Source organism: Macrotis lagotis, chromosome 5 (genome assembly GCF_037893015.1).
Source record: "Macrotis lagotis isolate mMagLag1 chromosome 5, bilby.v1.9.chrom.fasta, whole genome shotgun sequence".
Lineage (NCBI taxonomy): Eukaryota > Metazoa > Chordata > Mammalia > Peramelemorphia > Peramelidae > Macrotis > Macrotis lagotis.
In genome coordinates, this window is record NC_133662.1 from 138,999,336 (window position 1) to 139,012,182 (window position 12,847).

Sequence of the window (12,847 nt, forward strand, 5' to 3'; positions counted from 1 at the left end):
ATCTTGTTCTCCACAAAAGATTAAGAAAAAACTCAAGCATGTTGAGTCTATATCTAGGAGGACATGATGAAAATTGCACAGAATGGGAAGGCACGGATAGATTTCAATTTGTATCACTGGAGAGTGAAGCTATTATAATGAGCCCATAGATCCATTTGAATATTTCATGAAGCAATAGAAATGTCTTCCTTAATTTCCAATCCATTTCAATTTCTTTTATTTCCATTATAACTTATTTATATACTAAATACCTTCATTAATATGTAGAGAGCCTGTGTTCTGATGTCTAAAAAGTTGATCTCTCTAAGGCTCAGTTTACTTAGCTGAAAAATTTATATATTAAAATTAACTTGGACTAACTATCTTATTGAACTATTGTGATGATCAAATAAATATGAAAGAGCAGTGAAGTCCGGTCTAATAGTTAAAACACTGAACTTGGAGTCATGAAGATCTGAGTTTGAAACCCATCTTAGACACTCACTAGCTGTATGTTTGTGGGCTGTTCACTTATCATTCCTGAGTCTCAGTTTCCTCCTCTGTAAAATGAAAGGATTGTGTTCAATTACCTGAGAGGCAGCATGGCGCAATGGAAAGAGTGAGTTTAGAATCAGAGACCTGAATTTGAATTCTGTTTCTGCTGCTTTATGATCTTGGGCAAATCTTTTAATTGCTCAAGAATCAGTTTCCTTATCTACAAAATGAAGGGATTAGACTCTGGCCTCTAAGATTGCTTTTATATCCATAGTTCTCTGATCTCTAGGGTCCCTTCTACCTCTGCATCTATGATCCTAAATGTTTGACAAACCTTAAATTTCTATATAGATTTCAGTTATTAGAGACCTGCTAACCATGGCTCTATGGGTAGAATATGATGTTAATGAAGTCTGGGTATTTACAGAGTTAGTGGGTTGGTGTTTTTTTCTGGCCATGATCACAGACTTCTTTCCCCAAATCTGAGCTCTGATAAGCCTCTTCACAAGTGTGAAAATTAGTCACAATGGGAACAAATAAGAAAATATGTAGGGAAATGCAGAAATCCATAGTCTTTGACTTGTAAAATACTAGAGAAGCCATATAGTCAACCCCCTTCTTTTCCTAAATGAAAAGAGTGAGACCAAAGGACTAAAATTACTCACCCAAGATCACATAGTGAACTAAGGATAAATCTAAATCTAGAGTCCTGAAACCTAGGTTTTCTGACCCTAGTGTTCATTCCTCTACACAAACTCACCTCTGATCCATCCCCTCATACTCCCCAAAAGTAAAAGTATATGCTCTGAGAAAGAGGATGAATAGCATGATTTTTCTATTTACTACAATACCTGCAGTTGGTATATTCTTATTTTCCCTTTTAAAGTCTTTCTTTTTAAGCATTAAAGGCGTAATGTTATTTTCAGAAATGAGCTACAATGAAGGAAAAAATAAAAACAACTTAAGCCATGTCTAAGAAGCCATAAAGGAATTCAACTTTTTCTCAGGTGATCTGTGCAAATAGGTGAGTTGATATAAAAATATCCAGCCAGGAAGATCAAAGTGCAGGCTCATTATAGAGTCAATCATCCCCTCTCTGTGTTGTTACTCATTGACTTTGGAAAGGAACGACACTGATTCAGTTGGAATCTGTACTTCAAGGTGAATAGATTAACCTCTTCCTTCGCCCTCCTCAAGTCTCCTTCCTGATCCTGCCAAGGATTTGGCCTCTCAGAGATGTGAGACATTTTTCTGAGTAACTCTTTCTTCTCCAACACATTCTATTAGAAAGTTATATATTTTTGTTTTGTTGTTGTGAATACAATAATTGATTGCACACAATTAAAATGATGGCATTTCCCTTATAAAGCACTGGCATTTCTCCAGGAAAACTATTATGAGTAATAACAATGTTAGGTGTAGCTATAGCAAATGACTACTGAGATCATTTTAACTTTTTCCTCTTCTCTCATTTTTCCTTTGAAGCAATTCTCTCTGTTAAGGTAGATAAATAACTAAGGAATGTAAACACTTGAAGTCAAAGACTATCTCACTGTGCACCTAGCACTCTATCTGGCCATAGCAGGCATTTAAAAAATGTTTGTTGATTGATTAAAAGAAAATTGATTGATCATAAATAATACTACCTTATAATTATCAAACACATTATAATACTTTTTAGTCATAGTCATATTCATGAGATAGAGGATAAATTGTCATCTTTCTTGTTCTTACAGGTAAGGACACTGAGGCAAACAGAATAAATGACTAAGGATGCATGGGAAGTCAGTGGCAGAGCTCAAAATAGAAATCAGGGTTTTCTGAGTCACAGCCCAGTCTTCTAGCCAGCTATGCTTTTTTCCCCTCAGAAGACCTAGTGCTGATGCACAAGCTAACATTAGCTCACAAAATTACCATGGGCATATTTTCCCTGAAACCAGGCCATGTTCCCAGTGCCAAAATGCATGTGTAAATTGGGTTGGGCAAGGAGCACCACCAGTCCATTACAGTTACCTAAGAAGAAAGAATTTTTTTCTTAAAGATAAATTTTCTAAATTTATTATTTTATTTTGGAGTTGCAAGGTTTCTTTTTGTAATTCAAGCTCATGTCCTAATAATTCCTTAAATTTTAAACAGGCTAGCATTTAGAACATGTGATAGGATTGGGGATGTGGTGAGGAAGGGGTGGTGGGTCTAAGGAGGTTGATTTATGGATACAGAATTCTACTTATCTTACTAATTCATTTCAATACACCCCTCTTCTATGTCCAGAAACGTTTCTTCTCAAACATGATCTCTGAAGAAGACACAGCCAGAATGACCCCAACAAGTCACTGAATGAGATTTTATCTCATATGAATACAACTTCTAAAATATCTACAGGCATTTCAAAAGTGCTTTTCGAAGGCAATGAATCAGATTAAAACAACTTTCTGGATGAACAAGAGATCCAAAGAAAGAAAAAAACATTAGTATTCAAATGGGATCAGCAAATGAAATAGATTGTAAGCTCTTTGAGGCTTTTACTGTTTTATACTCTTCCTGAATGCACCATGCATGTTTATTGAATTTCATTAAAATACAGAAAATCCATGACTTAGGAGAGCTACTAAAAGTTGGCCAAAGGTAGATTTGAAGCTAAGCTCCTTAGGTAGAGATCACATATATATATATATATACACACTAATGTGCAATGATCATAACTCCTAATGCTCTTCCATATACCCTGTGAGCATTCAATACATTTTATTTGGTAGTGATAATCAGCATCATTAATCTTAGTTAACTGCAGGAGCATTAGGCTGAATATCACTTCTAATAAACACTAATGTTTTTCTGGTATCATTAAATTTGCCCAAGTCAAGTTTTCCATCTCTAAAAATACCACTTTCCTCAGAGAAATTCTGGTGACAATTCCTTTTCTTGATTTCTAGAGTTTATGTATACAGTAAAATATTTAATTTATATTAATTTCTAATAAATGTTTTTATTAGAATGCTATTCTTAGATGTTCTTTGGAGATATATCAAACAAAACAAAGGTCTAATGCAAATTGTTTGTACTGATAAACTAGATAACTATATACAATGTGAATATAGACACAGACCTAGACAAAGGCATAAATATTAACACAGAAATGAGAAGCACCCTGAAGAATTAGCTAATGTGACCTCCAAGACAGAAGGGCCCAGGGTTCACTCTCTGACACAAATTGACTGCCTGTCTTTTGTGGGAAAACAAAAACAAAAACAAAAGTCATTTAACCTATCAGTTTTTCTAACAACCAGGACTCCATGCAGAAGAGTAACTAATTTCCATTAGTAGGGAGAAGGAGTTTCTTTAACTTAAGATCCAATATCTTTGAAATTTTAAATCTCTGAGAGATGAACATCAAATTTAAGGACATCATGAACACAAAGAATGGCTAACTTGGGCCTCAGAGAAAGGATTCCAGTTTCCCTCCAGTGTGACCACTGGAACAGTCTGCCTTCCCCCTCACTGCTACCTTGAGGATTATCTTTTCTTCCTCTCCCTAAATTCAAATAGCTTTGATTTTAATGTGATTTAATTGCTAATATTGCAGCAGGTTGGAAAAATATTATAGCTAGGTAGGGGGGAAATATCTTGATATATTCTCCATGTTTAATTAAGGTTTGTGATGTTGAAAATTGATTTTACACTATCATTTTAACTATTTTGCAAAGTTATGTCATTTTTCTTCTATTGCAGGGGTTTAAATAGATTTGTGGGCTAGCCTTAACCAAAATATGGAACATGATAGCATTCTTTGGATAGAAAAATGAGCATTAAGTCCTAAAGAAATCATTTTGATGAGCTTATCATCTTAAGTCACTTTTTCACTATTTTCCCCCCTCCAATTTAAAAAAAAAACTTGAATATTTTGTTAACTCATAATGTTCCTCCCTCAAGTCCAAACACACATGCACACTCCCTCTCTCAACTTATATCAATCCTTAACAGTTATGTGATAATGTAAAGACAGCAGAACTGAAGTTTTCCAATCCATCTCCCTACTTCTTCAGCTTAGAATTGGTACTGTTCAAATCCTGTGTTCAAATCCAGAATTAGATGCTTACTAGTTGAGTGATCCTGGACAAGTACCCCAATTTTTTTCAGCCTGAGTTTTCACATCTGTAAAGAGGGTTATAATAACATATAATAACAATGAGATAACAAATAAAAGTTTTGTAAACTTAACTAAAGCTATTATTAGCTATTAATTAGCTATTAATATTAGCTATTAATATTCATAGAATTCAATTATCTTCTATGGGATCTCTTATGTATGTTCCATAAAGCTTATATATAATGATATCTTATAAATAATAAGTGGTCAATAAATATTTTTGAATTTTTCAAAAAATGCTCTGTAACTAAATACCTGGAGTCTTGGATTTCCAACCAAGAGATCTCTGTCTCTACTGAGTCACTTTTAGTGAAATTCAACGTTTATTCAAAGGGACAAATGACCTCTTAGAAGGTTGATGAAATAGCATTTCCTGGTGTTGATTCTGAATTCAACCCAAGTCTAGATGATGCAAACCACATCTGACTAAAAAAGATCAGTGATTTTAGACAAAGAGAACTTAATATTCATTAAATCTAAGCTCTTCATTTTATAAATGAGGAAACTGAAATCTATTGAGGTAAAGTGACACCTTGCATCACAGGACTAGAAAGCCTCTAAAGGCAGAACTAGAACTCATCTTCCTGTCTCAAAGTTCAGGAAGGTTCTCCTCTGCATCAATGAGCTATTGAAATTGCTTCAATCAATCAATTTATTCTTGTTGGGCTCAGTACCAAACTAGCCCACTCATTGTGAGGAGGTAAAGGGAAAGAAGAACTCATATAATGCAAAAAGAATTTAATCAATATCTGTTGCCAGAGAAAGATTACCTGTGATTACCATTAGAAAATTAGAAAATTTGTTGACTTCATGGTTTGGCTAGAACAAACTTTGCAGCAAATAATGTGGAGTTAATGAAACTCAAGCCTGTCCTCCAGATTAATGCAATTATTTGCACATTTTCTTCTCTATCCATTTCAAAGAAAACTGTTTTCCCCACATAATTTCCTATGCAGCTACTTTTTATAATCTATAACTGGCTATAAGGTAGGAAGGGAGGGGAAGGGAAGCATAAAAGATCCTATTATAGATTGATTATTTTATTAAATGTTTGTTGAACTGAATTGATTCAATCAACAATATGTGCTTTATTCTTGTCTGTATAGAAAGAAAAGAATAACAGAAATTGTCAAAGGCAGTAAGGCACTGATCTCCAAAATTGAGGCTGTGATCTGACCCCAATGAGTGTACGATAACCAATCAGAGAATGGGAAGATGGGTAACTTCTTCTCAATCAGGTGACTTGTCTTTAATACAACCATACCTAGCCTTCATATCCCAACATCACTCCACTCTTTCCCCCAACTCTATTGTGCAAACTATATCCCAAAGACCAAATCCAATCCAACTTGTTTTTATAGGTCCAAGATATAATCTTCCTTCACATACATCACTCCCCTACCCAATCTCTCTTCCTAACTTCCTTAATTCTAACCCCTGAATTCTAAGCCAGGCATTGGATCCTCAGTGAAGTTATAATCTAACCACCATCAGATACCAACAACAGTAGTTGTATAGGTGGCATTGGAAAAATCCCACCCTTGGGTTCCTGCAATTAAGGGACTGGCATCAAAATCAACCAGAGGTTGTTTGTCCTTCATTCATGTCATTTTTCTTCTATTGCAGAGGGGTTTAAATAGAATTGTGGGCTAGCCTGAGAACTTAACCAAAACATGGAACCATTCATCCAATTCTTGTTTCACAAGCCCTGTCAGGTTTATTTTCTAAGATGTGTAGGACAAAATGGAGAAAGAATGGACAGATCCTGTTGTCCAAGTGATTTAGTCAATATGCTTTCTCCCATGGCTTTAGGGTTAATAATCAAAAAGCCTCTCAGATGACCAAGTCCATATTCCCCTTCAAACTACCCATTAAAGCAGGAGATCTTAAATTTGTAGGTCCTAGCTGCCTTTGGCAGTCTGGTGAAATCTATGAAGCCCTTTCTAAAATAATGCATAATATAAAATACACAGAAATATTTAGGAAGTCATTTATATTGAAATAAAGTTATCAAAATATTCAAAAAAATCAAAACCTCAGATCGAGAATTGCTTCCAAGGCAATATTTTTCATACCCGTTTCCAAATTAAGATTCTTTAATATGACCCCACTAAACAGAAATCAGACTGGGCTCAAGTTAATCCCTGTTTTTTTAAAAAAATATATAGTTGTATAAATATTAGGGGAATATTTAATTAAAAGACTTGTTTGATAAGCAGAGCAGCAAGAATTATTGGCATGACATAAGCAATGTACTAGTTGAAAATTATTCTTATCTAGAAGAAAAAAAAAAGCCCCATCACTTGTCCCCCAGACCAATCTACCTTCTTGAAATAGGGGTTGGCAAACTATATCCAAAGACTAAATCCAATCTCATTTGTCTTTGTAGGTCCAAGTTATAATTTTCCTTCACACACACCTCTCCCAAAAAATCTGTCTTCCTAACTTCCTTAATACAACATCTTTCCTGTTATCCAAGTTGCCAACCTTGATCTCATCAAGCTCCACTGCTCCTTCTCCTCTTCTCCCCCACATAACTAATCAATTGACAAATTTTTTTTCAACCTTCACAACACTGTCTAAACCAAACCTTTTCTCTCTACTGATATGGCCAGCACCCTAATTCAAGCACTTAAAACTTCTCACCTGAACTATTTCAATGTTTCTAATTATTTTTTCCTTCCACAAGTCTCTCATCTCTCTAATTTATTATTCATATCATGGCCAAAATGATCTTTCTAAAACCCCATTTTTACTGCATCTCTTCCTTATTCAATAGGCTCCAACACTAATTATCTCTATTGTCTCTGCTTAGTGTTTCTGGAATCAATTATTTCATCTTTATCTCATATTTTTAAAGTTTCTATTTTAAGTAAGTTTTCAACTATACATAACTAATAGTGACTTAGCACAGCATCTCTCTCTCATTCAAATCCAATTCACAGGCTTGTCATGGCACTATTTCCCTGATGTTGTGGTCTTCTTCAAGAATGAAGGACAAATGTCATCATCATCATCATCATCATCATCATCATTATTATATAACATATATAGTATATACACTAAATATTTTACATATAAAATAATTAAAAATTATATTTACATATAAAATAATAAAAAATAAAAAATAAATAAAGGGAAAACATGATCTTGGTTCTTTTCTTATAAAGGTGAATAATCAAAAAGTATGATGACCATCAGTGTAGTGGATAAACAGTAAATTTGATGTCAGAAAGTACTTGTTCTAATCCTTTCTCAGGTACTCACTGGCTACCTCACCCTGGAGAAGTCATTTAACCTCTCTCAGACTGTTTTATCATTTACAAAATGGATATTATAACAATAGTACCTATTTTTACAAGGCTTTGGAGGATCAAATAAGACAAAATATGCAAAAATTCTATAAATCTTAAAACCCACATAAATGTTAGTTATTGTTTTTGTTGTTGTTGCTCATGATTGAGGTGAAAAGAAGAACAACAAATTGTCATTCTCATCTGTCTCCCTCCTTTTCCCCTTTGCCTTCTTCCTATTAAATTCTTTTCCTTTCCCTTCCTTTGAATTGGGGTATTGCCATACCAAAATTTGAATGTTAGAGTTGAAAACTTACTATCTAGTTAAACTCTGTTTGACAGATGAGGAAACTAAGTGGCTAAATTATTTGTTTACGATCATTCTTTGTCATGTAATGAGTCAAGAACTAGCACCCAGGTTTCTCACCTTTCAGTCCCAGAATGTTTCCAATATGCCACAGAGTTGAAAGAGCCCTGGCTCTGGCCTCGATCCTACCTAAGATACTTCTGTTTAACCTTGGACAAGTCCCTTAGCCTTCTCATTTGTAAATTTCCTTGTCGATAAAATGAGATAGTTGGACTAAGTGACCTCTGAGGCCATCAGTGATCCTACCAGCTCTCTCGATCTTCCTACCATCCTACCATTAAATATTTACTTGAGGCTCTAACACATTGTCAATGGCAATGGTAAATACTTTACCCAAAGAAGCTGTTTGATCATCCCCCTATTCCATAGCATAGAGGTTAAGCTTCTAAAACAATATGTGAAAGGAAAAAGATTCTAAACCAAAAATACCACCTTTCAATCTCTTTGAAAAGACCTGAATTTGAACTTTGCTTCTGTTTTCTACTGTGAGATCTTGAGAGAATCATTTTCCTCAATTCTGAATTCAGTTTCTTCATCTCTTAGAGAAAATATTTTTATAGTGCCTTCCAATTTTAAATTCATTTATCTCCAAATTATCCTTTGTTTCTTGTATGTATATAAATAATTATATATTACATCCCTCATTAGAATAGAATATCCTGGGGCAGCTAGGCAGTGCAGTGGATAGAGCACCAGTCCTGGAGCTGTAGGCCCTGAGTTCAAATCTGATCTCAGACACTTAATAATTACCTAACTGTGTGTCCTTGGGCAAACCGCTTAACCCCATTGCCTTGTAAAAACTAAAAAATAAAGACCAGAATGTCTTTTAAAAGGAACTATTTTTGTCTTTTTAAATTTTTTTTTATTTTTGTCTTTCTTTACATCTCTAGAGCTCAGCACAATGACTAACACCCAGTAATTGGCTTAATAAATGTTTGTTGACTTAGCCTCATCCTTTATCTCCCATAAGTACAATGTCATACATAGTCTCTATGGTAATTCTTTCTGAAAACTTTCAAGAAGGGAACCAGGACAAAGATAGAAAGATGGGATGAGGGACCTAAATTGCAATGAAATTTGTCACTGACAAATGTACAACACTGGGAAAAATCATTGTTCTCTATTAAAAGGGCATGAAAAGTATAAAAATTAGTCATGGTTGCTAAGGATAATGGTGAATCAGGTCCATAATAGAAAATGCCAACATATTCTGGCCACGTTCCCATTTTGGAATCCTTCCTAGGCCACAGTTTCCCTATCTGTAAAATTGGGAGTTTAGGTTAAAATGATCTCAAAAGTCTCTTCCATGTCTGATAATCTATGATTTTAAGAATGAACATATCTTAGAAAAGGGAGAAATTACATGAATAAATATGGTTCACTAATCCCCAGCATTTGCTGATCAATCCCTCTCAATCTAGTTTAGTCTTCTTAATTAGATTAGTCAGTCAGCTTCTGAAAGCAATCTTCTCTGTCTGCTACTTCTATGAGGCATTGCTTGTTATAGTTCACATGGCATTGTGTCTCTATTATTTGCCGCCAATGAGGGGGGAGTTCTTGGTGCTTAGTTCCACACTGCTCATATGTATTATTCAGGATGCAATGATGAGACTGATGTGGTTCAGTTATTCCAGGAAATGGCATTTATGTATAATCCATGTGATGCTTTTTAAAAATGAACAACACTACCTTTGCAACAAACTGTAGACAAGCCTGCTCTTTCTGGACTCATTATTCATTATTTTTAAAAAAATTAAACCTTCACCTTTTCCACCTGTCAGATAATCTTTATAAAATATTACAATCACATATCAATATTCAAGTAATTTAAATTCACTTATTTTTGTTATTTTTAAAAGGAATTTCTGATATCTGATTTCTCTGTCTTGATGTCTCTGTCTCACTGTCACACACACACACACACACACACACACACACACACAAAATACAGAGTTTATTCCTTCTCATTTAAAATCTGAGTTCAAATCCTGCCTCAGACATTGATTAGCTGTATGATTCTGAAAACAGTCACTTAGTTGCTCAGTTTCCTAATATGGAAAATGGGAATAGTAATAACCCCCACCTCCCAGGGTTCTTATGTGGATAAAATGAGAAAATACATGAATAAAACTCTTTGCAAACCTTAAAGATCTATATAAATACTAGCTATTGCTATCATCATCTTCATCAGCATACCATGGTATTCACTTCAAGTGACTCTGTCTTAGAGAAGCTCAAAATCTAGCAGGGCAGAAAAAATACAGAAAAATAAAAACATATAGAGTTATAGACAACATTAATGAAAATATTATTTTCTTTCTTATACCTCTACTTTTTTGCACCACTTTTACTACCCTCCCTTCCCATCTCCTAAGTTCTTCTCCCACCAAATAAAATACTTCTCCTGACATAAAAGTATATTCAAAACAAAACAATTTTTGCATGCTAAACTCCAAATTATGGTAATAAATGCCTTTTCAAACTGTCCCTTTTAATTAATCACCTTCATTGCCTACTAAAATCATATTATATGCAACCTCTGTCTGGTCAAGCCTCTTTGACATCACACTTGGGGAGTTATCTCCATCCTCTTCCTTCCATAGAAGGAAAGCCACATTCAAGACACATTTCTTTTCACTTCCAAAAGTTCTATCAGTCCAGCAACAAGCAGATATAACCACAATTAAACTTTTGTTTTTTTCATCATCCTTTCCAATACTTTAGATAGCACTTGTCTATAATTCTCTATTATCTATTTTTTCTGCCCTGTTAGATTTTGAGTTTCTCTAAGACAGTCACTTGAAGTGAATACCATGGTATGGTGCTGAAGATGATGATAGCAATAGCTAGTATTTATATAGCTCTTTAAGGTTTGCAAAGAGTTTTACATGTATTTTCCCATTTTATCCACATAAGAACCCTGGGAGGTGGGGGTTATTACTATTCCCATTTTCCATATTAGGAAACTGAGCAGCTAAGTGACTTTTTCCTGAATCATACAGCTAATCAATGTCTGAGGCAGCATTCGAATTTTGATCTTATGCCAATTCTGTGACCTAGATGCCACCTATCTTTCTGAGAAAAGTGAACACTTAAGAAATGGTGTAGATGCTCTAAATCAAACAATGGGCAAGATGCCACTCAAAAAAAGGACCTGTAAAAGTCTCAGAAAAAATTCCTGAATATGTCTAGTAACCACATCTCTTATAGACATGCCCTTCTAATCAGTTATGAAACTTGTTATTGGTTTCTGTGCTCCCTTAAAATATTTTGTTTGTTTTATAGATGATCTCAGCACTACAAAAGAAAAAGAAAGAGACAATGCTTTTCAAGGAATAATGAAATAACTTTGGGATTCAACAATGAAAGCCGAAGTGCTTTGCTCCCTCTACACGGGAGACTGAATATCCCCAGATGTTAAAAGGACAACCAGAAGCAGTGAAAATGACATGACAATTAAGTCTATGCATGTTGCTAAAATGTGAGTTTAGTGGTAGGGACTGTAATAAGTCAGCATGAAATAAAGTGGATTGACGTCATTGGGAAGCCTGGTATCAAATCATTTTCAGTTAAGATAGTTCACAAACAAATATGCTTCCTTTGGTAATTTTCCAAACTTGGCAGTCCTTCAGTACCTGCCTGGATAATTATGAATGTTTTCAAAAAACATCATGGAGAGATTCATCAGTCCAGAATGTAAGTTTGGGCTGAGGTAACTTTTTTTTTTTAACTTGGTGAATACCATTAACTACAAACTTTTAATTAATAATGCTTCCTTTTCCGATCCATATATACAAGAATTCTACAATTTGCGGTCTTGAAAAATCACTAAAAAATCAACCAACAACAACAAAAAAATCTAAGTGGCTTCCCTAGGGTCACACAGACAGTGTATAGCAGAAGTTGAACTATGGACCTAGGTCTTGTCTCTAAGACCAGGTCTCTGTCCACTATATGATGCTGCCTCTATTTAAGAGGTGCAAAATAAATGTCAGCTGATTTCTTACACAGAAGTGCTGCTCTGTAAAGTTTCAGTTGATAGAAGTTTAGAAAAACAGTTGCAAAGACATTATAATTCAAGTGATATAACCAAAAATTATTTAACAGCTGATTGTGATGGAAAGACTTTGCTTTGAATAAATGCTCAGTCTTTAGGAAATATTTTGCCCCCAAATGATATCACCTCCTTTCTTCATTAGATTGAATTTGTTTTTTGTATTCTTACCATAGAATCAAATATCAAAAATTTGAAAAGATCTTAAAGCTCATCTAATCTATCCATCTCATTTTTAAAAGGGAAAACTGGGGACAAGTGTCTCACATAGTGCTGGAGGCAGAATCTGAACTCTAGCCCTTTCCACCTCTATGTCCAACTGGATCCAATATACCACGTTACCTTTCATATTATGCCCATTTTATACTTATATGTGTACATATTATCTCCTGCCTTTGGATAGAAGCTCCTAAGGTAATTTCTTTTGGTTTTCTTTCTTTTTCTTTTTTTTTTTTTTTGATATCTTCAGTGCTTAGCACTGGTTGATTTATCTTGCAGAGAAACTAGGAAAA